Here is a 16581-nt window from a genome sequence, read left to right on the forward strand (position 1 = left end):
GACTTTCATACCGAAGCTTCTAAAATTGTGTACTTCAGCAAGTGTCCTGCCTCCATATTCTCTGTCAGGTGACACTTGTCCCCTTAGTAAAATCTTTTAGAAGGACTACGCTGACCTTGAGCAGCAACAGGGAATTGTATTTCTTGATGAGGACACAAATGGTGCAGACAACTCAGGCTACTGTTTGCACAACCAAGGCGAAAATGTATGGAGGAGAGTAATTTATAGTAAACATTACAAACAGTTTCTTACTGAAGAATGTTGAAGATGACAGACAATGAGAGACTGGAAAATTCAGATCTGTAACACTTAATCTGCTGCAAATGCACCTCTGTAACAACACACCTCAGGAGACCCAGGCTCTTTGAAGCAAAGGTTGAGTAAGCAACCTTACATTCTTAGTCAGTAAATAAAAGCTTAGTGGGGAGAGAAAATCAAGTTCATCCAATTAATAAAAGCTGTGTAAGGATTAGAAATCACCGTGTTTTCTCTGTTTCCTCACTTTGACTTCTCCTGTCAAGACAAACTGCCAACAATGTTTGCAGACACTGAGACATATGTTGAATGTATAGTTGATTGTTAACTCTTCTGTGGCATATTAGCCATCATTTCAATAACATTTTATACTCAGAAGGATACTGTGCTACCAATTTGTCTGCAGTTTCCTTCTGTATCTTACTTGACATAGAATCATAGAACCATTCACTTAGACAAATGTCTTCCACTTCCCCTCCTAACAGCATGACATTTCACCACCATGCGCTAGACAGCTCTCCAGCTTGCTACTGCAACTATAGCTGCCTGCATAAATGGAGTTACACCAATATGAAATCATGGATAAAAAACTCTGTGTACACCTTCTATTCACAGCAGTACTGCTACCATTCAGTGGCTTCTTCACATTATCAATTCACCCACCCTTCCAAGTGGACAAAGTGTCTCAAGAAAATAATCATTTCCGTCATCTCGACTCTCACTCCGAAGTTAAAAACAAAAAACAAATGAAAATGGGCTAAAGTAACTATAGCTATTCGGGAGTAAGCATCTGGAAATGCAATTATACCAATATAGTTATGTATAAAGCTTTGAGAAGATATAGAATGGAAAGTAAAACAACAATAAAAAAAAAAAACATGATTAACAAGAAGCTTAAGAGAGAGTCTTTCAGGTTTGGTTATGAAAGAAAGATTGTGAGTATGAACTTAGTGAATAAATGTGATAAAATAGTATCTTGTATGTTCCTTTGAAACCAAATGTTTAGGGAGACAACTGGAACACCAAAATCTGGAAAAATATATTGAATTTGTGAAATAAGGAACTCAAGCAATTTGAAGAAGTATAAATGAAGCCACAAGCTGTGGAAAAATACATAGCCCAACACAGTTTGGTAGAAAATATCAAAATAATTATAGGTTAAGTCACCTATCTTGTAGGGCTTTGTCAGAGTTGTGCAATATGACAGCAGTAACAATTCAGTACTGTTAGCTCTGAGAAATTCCATACAGGATCAGGATAGACAGTTGGAACCAAATATCAATAGATATTAACTGATAATATAAATAATACAGCCAAAACTCCTTAAATTTCCTCCACTGCCTATGATGTGGGTAATTCTTGGATGGACATCCAATACCAAATACTTTTGTGATGCACAGATTGCATTTTTTTATATCAGATAAAATAGAATATGAGACTCAGCAAAACTGCAAAGTGGTATAACTGCTCTTGTAACTAGTCAGTTCAAAATTTAAAGAGTGATTTGTACATAACAAGAAATATGTACGATAGCATATATGTCAAAAAAGACCTCAGTTCTATCCCTTGGTATGTTTTATATCATGTATGTATAGGTAGACAACATTAACAGAAAAATGACTATATAATATTTACTGCTACTGCCAAAAAAAGTGCTGCTGTTTGCTGAAGAGAAAATGAGATGTGATGCTTGTGGTCCACTATATCATGGCATACACACACAACACATGTGCAGTGTAACAAAATCCAGAGTTAAAAGTTTGCAAGTGTCATTCAGGTGACAAAAATGAGATCTGAGATCATCAGATTTACTTATTCAGATCAAATGCATAATGGCTTGTCATTTTGTTTACTTCATCAACAAACATAAATAATTGTAGCTCTCTGTTACATTAATACAATTCATTCATTGTTAATCTTGCTATGTTTTAGCATGAAAAAAGATATGGCAAATGTACCTTTGAAGCATCTCTACAGAGAGCTATCTGGATTGCTGCACCCAGATCTATTCCATACAAGAGGGCATTATCAGTCAGAAGCACAGCTGTGACTGCCTCCCTGGATCCTGTTTCTTCTGGGTTTCACTAGATGCACTTGAGCACCCAAGTCAGCCTTTTATTAACAGTACAGTTAATTTTTGAAGTACTTTATGTAGTACCACTCAGGAATCTACAGAGGGTTCAGTCCTTTATTTGCCATTCTCTATCTTCCACCATTAGGGAAGAAAACAAAAGATTTTCTAGCAGGAACAGCTCCCAGTCCATCTTTATAAAGCTTATATAATAAGGAAAGAAAACCTTTGAGCAAGCAATTCACTTAGGAACTAAGTAGTAAATAGGTAAATAGAGGGGGACAAAGGAGACCTAGTCTCAGCCTTGCTGCAGTTTATAGTCAGTATACAATTTATGAGCTCACATCTTCACTCTCCTTCTTTTCCTTTGTTCATACTTAATGCAGATCAGGAAAGAAAGAACAGATGTTCAGGCTTTCTATCCAGCTTCTCAGTTGACATAGGTGGAAAAACATCTCGTCCCTGACCATAAAGACTGATGGAACTCATTCGTGAGCTAAATACTAAACTGAACAATTTTGTTAAGCTGTAGATTATCATAAGCATGTACACATAAAAACCTTTATGTATATAGGAATCTGTACTAAGGAAAAGAGAGATGTTTTGAGAATTTGGAGGCAGAGAATAACTCCAAGAAGCTTACAGGCAGGTGCAGATAGCAGTTTATTTGTTCAATGACGCCAGCTCTTGATTTTCATCCTGAAGAAAAAGTAAACAAACAAAAACGACTGTGTCTTCAAAAGACCTGATTTCTGAGCAGATTTCCAATGAGAGTTCCATACGGTTTCATTTCCACAATTTCTGGTCATATAAATCCTGGGGCAATATGGGGCAGTATGTGTTTTAAGAGATTCGATTGTTTCCAGGGAAAAGAAATATTTTAAAGAAGATCCTCAATCTGACCCTTGAATCAGGTAGTGAGGGAATGATTCCTAGGCCCACAAGGAAGTTAGAGAAATAATATATGGCTGAAAAAAATTTTAGGTTCAAGGGTACCTTTTTTTTTTTTTTTTTTTTTTTTAACTCAGAAAACATGAATACTGTCTATTTCATCTTCCTTGAGGCTCTCTTAAATTGTGCTATGTGTGGATTATTCCATCAAATTGATGAACAACACTTTTGTAATGAAGTGAATTTACTCAAATGAAAAGTCTCAGAAAAAATGAAGAGCTTACAAAGAAAATAAAAGCTTACAAGAAACATTCTTATATTTCTTGACTACAGCTTTTATTTCAATTATATTTTGCAATGACTTTTGGAATTTTATTTTCCAAATAAGAAACATGGAATACTTCTGATTCAAGGCTCCAAAATACAGCACTTTCATTGTCAGGAAATTATCTTTACTTCTGTTCTATGAAAATGAAGCAAACAATCTATATCATAGAGTCCACAAAAGAGCAGAAGGAAAATTTACATTTAGACAGACATATGCATGCTTCTACAGCTATGAATATTGAAACATATGCAAACTCATTTTTAGAGCAGACTTTTCTATTCTAATGTAGTCCATGCCACTTCTATGTAAAAAAGAAAGGAAGAAAACAGCAAGCAGTATTTGTAATAAAGAGCACAGATCATCTGTCACTGAAGAACTGCAGCATAAGACTGTGCAGAATGACTGAAGTTCTAGTGAACACCAAAGACAGAAAAAGCAAAGCAACAAACAAACAAATAGACCAATCATTAAATGATATCAAAGTCTTTTTTCTCCATCTTCTGCAGTGGATGCTAACACTTTAGCCTTTAGCCTTGATGAATGGCCGTAATGATAACAAGAGATAGCTTGAGAAACCTAAGCCTTGAGGTGGTTAACTGAGATCAGGGCAAAATGCTGCAAAGGTATCAGAGCATAGCACTTGTTTCGGGAGGTGTAGAAACTCTCAAAGTTTTCTTATCATGTGTACCAATATCTCATATGAGGGGCCTTCAGTCTCAGATAGAATATGGATGTGCTACAAATCAAATGCACTATTTACTACTTCAGTCGTTTACAATGTTACAATAGCACATAACAAACAAGAAGTCATTGCTTGAGCTAAAAATTAAAAGTTACAATGAAATTTTATACAAAGGGCCAAGTATGCTCTTTTGCCCAGATACTCATAGCAGCTTTACTTGATTACTGTCCCACTTTAAGTAAGTTTTTACTTTAAGTAAAAACCCTGGCTTATATGACCCAGATGAATCAACTGACCAGCCGAAGGGACAATCACCATCCTGAACTGTGCCAGGAATGAAGTCACCCTTTCCTGGGAGCCCCTCTGACAGATCGAGACATTAGTGTGTGCAACGGGCAGAAGTAATGGCTCAATTTGCCTCCATTGCTTAGGATAGTTATGAGCAGTAAAAATAAAGCATAACTTAGGGAGACCAAAGAATGCAAAAAACTTCTATATGTTTAAGGGAAAAAAAAACTTTTTTTTCATAGGTCTTTTGTGTTTTATGGATAGTCATTTACTTGGAAATAGTTCTTGCAATGAATTTTTATGGCCAGAGCTTAGGCAGTGATTCTGTGGATAAATGGTTAAGAGATATTTTTCCACATATTATCAAGAGAGAAAACCCATAAAATTTGTCAGCAGGCTTCAAAAGTGTGCTATTTTCAAGCAGTACAAATTGTGACTGGCTCAGCACCATATGGTATTTAATTTTCTCTAATGCATGCATGTGCACAAATTGCATTTAGGTAACTGGAATGCTGTCAGTCTGAAGATAATTCTATGTATACACTAACAGGTACAAAGCAAAGGTCTCTGACAATTTCTGAGTCATTTCAAAAGATGAGCTTTTTATTCATTAACCATTCAAGTAAACATGAAGAAACATTAAGAGCTAGGTTCCGGCTGAATGTCTTGATTCAAAACAGGAAAAGCAAACAACAACAACAACAACAACAAACAGCAAAACTCAAAATAAATATGTCATTTTCAAAGACAGATTCCAGGACTTCTATTAATTCAGCTTTCATGTAAAGATGATGAATGTCTCCCACTAAGAACAATGTCTGTATCATAGCCTGTCGTAGTAACATTACACTACATGGATCATATTCAAGAGAAATGCATGAAATTTTTTCTGCTTTAGATAAGACTCTTTGTGGATATTTGTGTCAGATTTCTTTTTTGTTGTCCTTTGGAAGTCTTAGGAAGCAAAACAGCAACCAGATCCTAAGCAGGAGCAATGTAAACTACTTCCCTGCATTATCTACACCTGTGCCCTCATACACTATAGGGTCAGCTTGATATCATTTATGTGCAGATAAATAGAAAAAATAATAGTTCCTACTGACTTTATTTTTAAATCATATTTTTGTTTGCTTTCTTCTTTAATATTCATTTGGGATTGAACAGTTATGTCTATACTGTTTTAAAATGTTTAAATGTTTAAAATGTAATGTTTTAAAATGAATATAGATTTCTTTCAAACAAGTTATATTAATCTACATATTCAGAAGGCACTACGGTAAAACTACTGAGTTAAGAGGGAGGATCATGGCATACATGTAGCAATGTTAGTTGAATCTGTAATTGCCTCTTTCATCAAGTGTGACTCCAACCACTACTTCATGAGTCTTCAACAGAAGATTAATGAATAGAATCAGAACTTCATCAGAAAAAAAAAAAAAAAAAAAAAGAAATGGATGTATGATGTGTAATACAATGATATAGTGCAAGGGACATAAGTAATGGGACAGGAGGGAAGTGAGGAGATGAACAGTCCTACCAGATGGCTGGTGAAGAGATGTTCTGCATTGTATTTAGAATGGTATCCATTGCAGCTGTTACAAAATAGATAAATAAAACAGAATAAAATGACACCAATCAGTGTAATGGAAATAATGACTAAGAGAGGTTGGAAGGAATGGGAATTTGAAATGTAGTGATGGAACTCAAATCAGAAGCTCTGAATCAATGCCAAATAGCCAAGTCAGAATAATATGCTCTACCCTACCAGTTTGCCTCTTCATGAAAGGGGTGTGGTTTGGAAACAGCATGGGAATTCTATCCAAACTTTGAGTGATCAGCTATGATTAGCAACTTGACTTTGAACCATCCATTTGCATCAGATGTTTTGTAAACAGACAGAGGAGAAGCTAGACTTCATGTTTCTTTATAGATATGAACACTTTGACAGCATTGCAGTGGTTCAGAAAAAAAAAAAAAAGATAAATTCTACATTATTAGCATGTATTCAGAATGAAAGTTAGCATTACATTGTTGAATATAATTACCTTAGTACTACACAGAAAAATCAAAGGCAACAAAGTCGTAAGACAAGAAAGAGAATTTAAGCAGATTGAATTTTCTGAGACAATGGGTGACGATCCATAAACATACTGCATAGAACTGATAAGAAGGAAGAGGATCACAGACAGACAGTGTTTTTAAAAAAAAAAAACATCAAACTCTGATTCCTCAGTGGTAAATAACACTGATCTAAGGTCAGGAAGGCTTAAATGTCTGAAAATGAGTGATATACTAAGTTTGGGTCACACAACAACTTCTCAAATTTATTGTGCTGCTGACAGATGCCTGTGAAGAAAATATTTGAAAATACTCTTATCCCAGCTACTCCTTTGCTGAGAGGAAGAATGTATGCATGAGTTCCTGTTCTGTTTCAACACAAAGTCTCTCCCACTAGTGTACACTAACTACAATGACAGCATCAAGTGATGTGTCAGAATTTGAACTAAAACCAATGAGGGATACACATGTGATATCTTTCAAAATCTCCACTGTGGGAAATTTTGTCCAGCAGAAAATAAATGACAAGTAATCACGGAAAAAAGAGATCAAAGGTGGAAGAAATGACAATAACATTTTCTTTCAGTGTATCTGCAAAACTAATGTACATCGAAGTGTTTATGGACAAAAATAGCAGCTGTACACAGTTGGGAGTCAAGATAATTAATGAAGATGATATTTGTTATCTTTTGCTGAAATGCTTAGCTAATATTTTCTTAAGGTATGTTACAATACTTCTGACTGAAATAATATAATGCAATCAAAACTCAAATAAGAAATTACAGCATATTCAGTGGAGATTGAAGCAGGCCAGACTCTTGACTTAATGACTCTTTGTTTTAAAAGCTCATGGATCATCTGTAAAGAAATTTTGTCCTAAAGAAATCTCAAGAAAATCAGAACTTCCAGTAAAAATGACATCATATCAACAAAAACAGTGATTTACTGGCAATAAACGCTCACCTCCGAGAGGCTACTGTGCAGAAGATTAAGCAAATGCTAACATAGCTAATATTTTTCTGCAAGATATACGAGGCTTGCTCTGAAAGTAATTCCTCCTATTTTATTACATTGGCTTACAATGTCAGAGATGGATGTTGGTAGTATGCCAACAGAAACTGAAACTTTCCACCAATATTCTCATACATTTTGTTGCCATGCAAGAGATGGCAGCAGAGGGGCAGTCTGACAAAATGGCAACTGACATGGAAATGCATATGAAGCAAAGTGTCGTTGAATTCCTTCATGTGGAAAAATTGCACCCATTGACATTCATCTATGCTTTCTGAATTTTTATGGAGACCAAACAGTGGAGTGATGCGAGGTAGTGGGTGATGCGTTTCAACAGTAGTGACAGTGATGTGAAAGACAAGTCGTGTTCTGGATGGTCATGCACAGTTGTCACACCATGAAATGAAGAGAATCTCAGTCAGCTCATCCATTTAAAAAAGTAGATTTTGTCACAGGAATCGTGTGTGGAGCTGAATGTTAACTTCAATGTGTTGGAAACTACAGTGGCAATCTTGGAGTATCACAAAGTTATCTCATGGAAACAGAAAGAACATCATATGCCAGTTTGTCAGGACCTGTTGAACAAATACAAGGCTGAACATGACAGTTTCTTGGATGTCATCATTATCGGTTACCAGATGTGATGTCACCACTACAAGTTGGAGGCAAAACAGCAGTCTGTGGGGTGGTGATGTGAACTGCCCATAAAAGAAGAGGTGCAAGATGCAGCCCTCAGTGTGTAGTGATATGCACTGTCTTTTGGGAAAGGAGCGATCCATCTGGAGTTCACAGAATCCAAACAAGTCATAAGCTCTGATTGCTATATCATGACACTAACTAAGCTGAGGACTTGAACTTCCAGAGTCAATCTGTCACGTACCACCCGTAAATGGAGGGAAAATGTGACCAGACACATGAATACTCCTTGTTAAATTAAGGTAAAATGATACACAGATGTCCACACACAATCATCAATTTTAATGAGAGTCTGTATACTATAATTATCCCCAAAATATTCATGCACAGTTATCTCTAAATATTAGTGCTCTAACACTTAGAATCAATCTTAAATGGTGCAGCTAAACTATATGTCCTTAAAAAACCAAAATAAGCCTTGCAATTACTTAATTTTATAAGAGAAAAAGAATGAAAAGAGAAAACTAAGGTAAAGAAAAAATATGAGTCAGGAAAAAAAAAAAAAAAAAAAAGAAAAAAAAAATAACTAGTCTACTTTGAAGGTCTATTTTGAGGAGTTCCAGAACCAGTGCCAGAGAGAGGCTAGGGGTGGGAAGGGGAATGCACTCATCTGTAGATCAGTCTCAAACTGGCAAACAACAGCATGCATGACCACGGAAAAGACTACGAAAACCTTGGGCATCCTTTTATGCCTGCTAGGTTTAAAGCCACACCATCTTTAAGTAAAAAAAAAAAAGCTGTAAACAAGCAAGTTAACGATAAAAAGTTTGTCTGACATACTTTTGTAGCAAAAACTTCCTCATGGAAGAGGTAGGCTGGTTTATCAGTGAAGCAGGACTATCCTATAAGAGAACAGGATCTCATACTTGCTGATATCAACTGCTGGCTTCTTGTCATGGCAACAGCCTTGCACTTCAAGTGTTTCATACACACCAAACACACCTCAGTAAGTCAGGAGGAGCTTTTTTGGTCCTTTACACATCTTCTCTGGATGTCCTCCTAACATCCGGAGAAGATGTTAACTTTTCTCTTGAAACACAATATCTTCAGATCCTATACTAACTTGAAGGCTGTGGTGAACATTGTGAATCTTGGTTGAACTGTTCTACCGCATCAGCTGTATAGTCTGGATTTGGCACCTTCTGACTTCCATCTGTTTTCGCCAGTGAAAGATGGACTATGTGGGCAGCATTTTTCCTTTCCTCTGTGAAACAGTGGGTCACTTCCACTGGTGTAGATTTTTATGAGCACAGCATGCAGGCTCTTCTTCATCACTGGCAAAAATGCACAGCTAATGATGGTAACTATGTCAAAAAGTAGTGTTTTGTAGATTAAAATTTGATCTACCAAAACATGCTATTGTGCATTGTATTGTAATTTCCATGGAAATAAATATGAGGTATTACTTCAGAATGACCTACAAATATAGTAAAAAGCATAAGGATTTTACATCCTTAAATGCATTTATGACCACAGGATAATGCCGGAAAGATCAATCCGAAAAAGTAGACATGAATTCATACCAAGACAGTAATAGAGGCAGTTCAATAAGTACTTAGGTGATTTTTAATGTTAATTTCACCTTTAAAATACAATGGTTTTGTCTGTGGCTTTTTGGGGTCATTTTGCATGTTTCTTTTCTTCCTTGATGATAATGTTTGTGGCTGAAGGAAAAAAATGGTAATATAATGGTACTTTAAATATCATCCTTAAGAGCAGATTCACAGGCAATTTGTTTTTCCAGATTTAAGAGAATATTTACTGTTCGTTATTTGTCTCTTGGTTTTCCCTTTAGAAAATTTTAAACCTGTAAAAATATGCACAAAAATAACAACCTATCTGATACATTGGTAGAATTTTTCAAAATAGCTTCCCACTAGCAAAATATGTTCTTTAACAACAAGCTGTACTTATCAATCATAAAGCCTCACACATTGTAGGGTTTTTCCTTAAAATCACTATTTTGATACTGAACAAGAAAATTCTATAAAAAAGGTCAAAAACTCACTAAAGACAATGTTAGACCTAAGTCTTGTTGGACTGGATTTCACAAACATCTCAGAATTGCAGAAGTTAAGAAGTTACATCTCTTCAAAATCTGTTTAGAATTAATCATATTTAATTACCACAGAGTTCTTGGATTAAGTGTATCTGTTGGCATTGTGCTCTGAATCTAATAGAACAGCTTTACTTTAAATTTTATATCCTTGGTCACAATCTGGCTTCCTGATATATAAAAAGGACAGCACAACACATTGTCAAAAGCAGCCATTGCCCACACAAAGCAAGGAATTACTGTTTTATTTGAAACCCTGTCAGTATAAGAAAGTGGGAAAAAAGAGTATCTAGAAAACTTTCTTATCTTCATCTCAGCAATCTTGCTGAAGATTGGAAATAACAGAAACAAAGTTTTCACATCTGTATGAATACCTTGGATGAAAATAACAGAGAAGAGAACCCACAAGTTTTTATTTTATTGTACACAGTGGGCAAGGAAGTCCTGAAAATAACTAATTTTATTAAAAATCAACTGAAAATGTCCTACTTAGAATGAAAACCTAAAGTTTAAGAATTACTGTCATACAAGAAAAGCAATCTGTTTGATCATAATTGGATACTTTCCTCATCAAATAGGGGCAATGAAACTACAAGAGGGGTAGAATGGGGTGGAAATTCAAGTTCTGAAACATCAAGAATGGCCCATTTGTGTGTAGTGCTCCTACTGAAAATACCCTAAGAAGAAAATAGTGAAGAAATTCTGATTAGAACTTGAAAGAAGATGTTACAGAAGCATCATAAATTGACAACATGGGTTAACAGTTTCAATGTAATTAGGAAGAGAAGTGGCCAATCTTTTAAATTATTATTATTAACAAATATTCACAATAAAACATCAGAATTATCCTGAGGTTGCATCATCCTAACTGTGCATTAGCTGATATACAGCACCAACAAGATGATCAACACAATTTTACTGGAAATAAAGACAGGTCCTGGTGATACATGATAACATGATTGATCAGCTGAGGTAGCAGTTTCAAACATCACACAGCAGCTACAAGTTTGTCCATTTGCATTTTGCAGTAAACTGACATAGATAATGTTTTAAAGAACAAAGAAGTATCTATTTTTAAAAAATCCACATGATGACATAATGGCAGTGTCAATCCCAGTCGAATTCAGACAAGGAAGGAAGGGTAATATACCAAGCTGATTCTCAAAAGATTCGATCCATAAGTACTCAAACACATAGGATATATGCTCATCAAGTGATGTAAGAATATAATAAAACTGGTGTTGGCATAAAAACTCTCACAGAACAAGGTAGAAGGTCCTTGAGAACTTGTACAGTATTTTACTGGTGAAATGGCTTTAACGGCTCCTCTAAAACAACTGTTTTGTGTATTGTATTTTGGCAACAGTCATGAAAAAAGTGACAAAGTATGGTAACAAAAGAAGACAACAATGTCATGCCCTGTACTTAGATTTAATGGCCCTAGTAAGACTTTCACCGCTCAAGCGAACAAGCTCAAATATGATTTAATAGCCTGTCTCTAACTGGAAGCTTTGATTCACAGGTCTCTCATGCTCTAGCAGATGGAAAAGAAAATGATGTTCAAATTGAGAAGAATCTACTAGCATTTGCAACAAAGAGACTTCATAAATATGCATATGTGTTAGATCATACAACATGCAGATGATAATGCTCAAAAATCTTGGAAGACAATTGAAACATCTAAAATAGGCTTTAATTTGCAGAAATAGATTTGAAGTCTCACATAATCTAGAAACTATAACTGGAAATAAAATCGCCCAGAGTTATACAGGAATCAAGTAAAAAAGTTACATTAGAAAATGTAATCTATACCATTGAGTCAATGCCTGCATTCATTTCAGATTTTTACTACAAATAAAGCTTCACAATAATTGTGTAGAGAAGCTCTGATCTAAGATAGATTTGTATGTGGAAGCTACTGTAATTTTATAAAAAATCTTTTTTTAAAAATAACAATAATTTTTTTTTACAGAAATATAAAAATAACCAGAAAAAAAAACAAATCTTGACACGGGCAAAAAGTGCACTGGTCTAGTGTGACTTAACCTACAGAGAAATTTCTGCATAAGGTCATGAAGTCCTTGTATTTTCAATTACGCAAAGAGCTAAACTAAATTGTTTTATCTTATTTTGTCTTGTCCTCTTACTTCAGCACATAGTTGTATGACACATACAATTTTATTTATGCTTTCCAAAAGGTTAGTTTCAATAACATATCAGGCTATTCTGCCATTACCAAGTGGAATGCTCAGTCTTTAACACATGGAATCCCAAAACATGTATTGAGCAATGTACAGTGTGAAACAGAAGTATACAGTTGCCTCTGACCAATTTTTGGATAACCAAAGAAAGGTAGTAGCCACAATCCAGTAAAAAGGAATAGCTTTCCCCACTCCAAAGATAAGGGCTCACTAGAAAACACTGAGAATGAAACAGTTTCCAAGGGAAGATGTTTCCCAACTCGGTTGCCAGCCCTTAAATAAGATTAGGGGTCCACACCTTCGATCACACAAGTGAATAGCTTGCACTTGTGCTCCCAGGGTTGGTCACAATTCTTCACCCAGTGCTCAATCTCCGGTTCGGGCTGTCACCTAACAGTTCTGTGCAGATGATTCACCTTCTGCAAGCAGAAAATGTTTGACTTTGAGTGACCTTAAAACAAGAAAATCAGCAATGTATATTCAGTCTTATGAACTGGAAGAATGTTTGATAATATTTAATAATTACGATTTGTAGGATGGGTGTATCAGATTGTAGTGGGTTTTTATTTGTTTTAAAGATGAAAAAGGTAGATGCAATAGGTAGAAAATCATATTTTGCTCAGTCACCAGTCAATGCTGTGACTCACTGACTCCAAAGAGCTTAGGATCAGTTAAAGCAGTATAGTATATAAGACTGCAATGACAATGTGACCAGACAGAAAAACTAGTCTCTTCTGTTCTGAAGATGCAACACATGTGGAAACAATTCACATACCTGGCAGTGGGTCACAGATGAGAGGCAAAGGGTGTACATGTAAAAGCTAGCAGCTGAAACTTGGACAAAAGAGGACAGTAATAAAGACGTCTGTATTTGTGTCTGGTGAGTGAAATCATAAAATTATAGAATCATGGAACAGTTTGGGTTAGAAGGAACCATAAATCACATAGTTCTAACCCTTCCGCCATGGGCAAGTTTGCCAGTTACCAGATCAGTCTGCTCAGGGCTCCATCCAGTCTGGCCTTAAACACTTCCAGGGATGGAGCACCCACAGATTCTCTGATCAGCTGTACCAGTGCCTCACCACACTCTAAGTAAATTTCCTCCTAACATCTAATCTAAATATCCCCTATTCTAGTTCAAAACTGTTACCCTTATGTACTATCAGACCATGATAGTGTGTGTACTATCATTAACAGACCATATAGAATCATAGAATCATAGAATCGCAAGGTTGGAAACGACCTGCAAGATCATCTAGTCCAACCACCCTCCCATTCCCAGTACCACAAGCTACTAAACCACATCTCGTAGCTCCTCATCCAGGCGCCTCTTGAACACTGCCAGGGACAGCGACTCCACCACCTCCCTGGGCAGCCATTCCAGTGCCTGACCACCCTCTGAGAGAAAAAGTTTCTCCTAATGTTCAACCTAAACCTCCTCTGGTACAACTTCTGGCCATTTCCTCGGGTCCTACTATTTGCCTGGGAGAAGAGGCCAGAACCTTTTTCAACACAACCTCCCTTCAGGAAGTTGTAAAGTGCGATGAGGAGTGAGGAGTGCAATATTGAAAGTCAGACTCCACCTCATTTATAATATCCCCTTAAACACTGTGAGGCTGAGATCTCCATGGAGCCTTTTCTTCTCCGGTCTGATCAGCCCCAGCTACCTCAATGTTTCTTCATAGAAGATGTGCTCCAATTCTCAGATCATCTTTGTGGCCCTCCTCTGGACCTTGTGATGGGGGCCCCAAATCTGGATGCAGTACTTCAGATGGAGCCTCATGAGGAGAGAACAGAGGGAAACAATTATCTTTCTCTCCTCTGCCACCCCACTTCTGATACAGCCAAGGATACACTTGGCCTTCTGAGATGCAGGTGCACACTGCTGGCTCATCATCAGGTGAGCACCACAATGGAGCAGTAACAACATCTGAGGGACAAAGAGTTAGATGTTTTTGCTAATCTAATACCAAGAGCTGCTGAACATCGGGTGCTGTTTGGCTAAGTGCTATCTATCTTTGACAGACACAAAGAGATATTAATCATAATGTTAGCTGAAGTAATGTAATAATCTTAAGCCAGATGGTGGAGATATTGAGAAGCTGTTTGATAGGATTCTTAGGAACATAGCAGGGAAATCCAATACATTGTCCTACATTTTCTTTAAAAATAGCTATGTGTAATCATCAGAAGAGTAATACTATTGGGAGAAACATCTCTATCTAGGTGCTAACTGAATTTTCTGCACTCGGTACTGCTAAAAGATATCACTGTCTGACATCTAATAGAGAACTCTGATCTAAGCTTAGTAGCTGTGGTATCATTATGGGTTGATCACACACCAGAGGTATGACATTTAGAACCAGACAAAGAGTTGCCATCCCTTTGTCTTTCCTTTTCTTCTACATAACAGCAAATCTGGAAACTGCTGCTATAGAGAACTACCACAAAGAGCAGATACTGTAATTACAGAAAACGTATCTTCATTCCTTTCTGATGGACTTCATTACCTTATTAATTGTAATAATAATATCAAATTGACAAGACACAGAGCTGTGATTACAGACACCTGGACTACCACTTTTTCATTTGCACTAAAAGGATGACATTCTGTCAGTGAGAACAGCTCAGTATTTACAAAATTATTTCTCATTGCTGCCATTTTCTACGTGTCATAATTTGTGACATTTTATGGCTTTTAATTAATAAGTACACAATTATATTTTCCAAATATATGTAAAAACATGGAAACATAATCCTTTCCCAGACAAGAAAAAATTAATGATGGTACCTCTGGAGGCATCTGTGTAGGTGGGGAGCAACAAGACAGTAGAAAATAGCATAAAAATAACATATATGCTGTGCAAGAGGTTGGGGTGTTGGGGTAGGGAAGGTGCTGCACAGTAATATAGCACATAGTGAAGAAAAATAAATTTTTATCCATTAGCATGATTATTTCGATTTTAAAATCAGGTTTCTTTAAACAGTTGGGTAATCAGATGTTGAGAAAAGGGCGAGGAAGGAGATAAGGATAAAAATTATTATGATAAATCTATCTTTGAATATCATGAGTACTTTTGGACAGTGAGAACTGGAAGGCTAACACCAGTTCAATTTCATTTCAGCATGAAGTGCTCTGCACCAGTTAGCTGTTTTTTGAAATCAAGTTTGTGTAAGAGCACGTATTTAGTCCCGTATGAGGGTACAATTGCACATACAATTGCACATACATAAGAAGAATGCAAGTGATTATGGCAAAACCATAGAATCATAGAATCATAGAATCACTAAGGTTGGAAAAGACCTAAAAGATCACCCAGTCCAACCGTTCACCTATTCCCAATAGCTCCTACTAAACCATGTCCCTCAACACAACATCCAGCCTTTCCTTGAACACCCCCAGGGTCGGTGATTCCACCACCTCCCTGGGCAGTCCATTCCAGTGCCTGACCACCCTTTCTGAAAAGTAATACTTCCTCATGTCCAGCCTGAATCTCCTCTGCCGTAGCTTGAAACCATTCCCCCTGGTCCTATCACTAATGACACGAGAGAAGAGGCCGACCCCCAGCTCACTACAACCTCCCTTCAGGAAGTTATAGAGAGCAATAAGGTCTCCCCTGAGCCTCCTCTTCTCCAGGCTGAACATTCCCAGCTCCTTCAGCCTCTCCTCATATGGCCTGTGTTCCAGACCCCTCACCAGCTTTGTTGCCCTTCTTTGAACACGTTCCAGGGCCTCAATATCTTTCTTGCAGTGAGGGGCCCAAAACTGGACACAGTACTCCAGGTGCGGCCTCACGAGTGCTGAATATAGGGGAACAATCACCTCTCTGCTCCTGCTTGCAACACTGTTTCTGATGCAAGCCAGGATGCCATTGGCCTTCTTGGCCACCTGGGCACACTGTCGGCTCATGTTCAGCCGAGCATCAATCAATACCCCCAGGTCCATTTCCTCTACGCAGTCCTCCAGCCACACCGCCCCAAGCCTGTAGCGTCGCCTGGGGTTGTTGTGGCCGAAGTGCAGGACCCGGCATTTGGCCTTGTTGA

This window comes from Lagopus leucura, unplaced genomic scaffold, assembly GCF_019238085.1.
Source record: "Lagopus leucura isolate 7727_CA_CO unplaced genomic scaffold, USGS_WTPT01 Super-Scaffold_100008, whole genome shotgun sequence".
NCBI classification, from domain to species: Eukaryota; Metazoa; Chordata; class Aves; order Galliformes; family Phasianidae; genus Lagopus; species Lagopus leucura.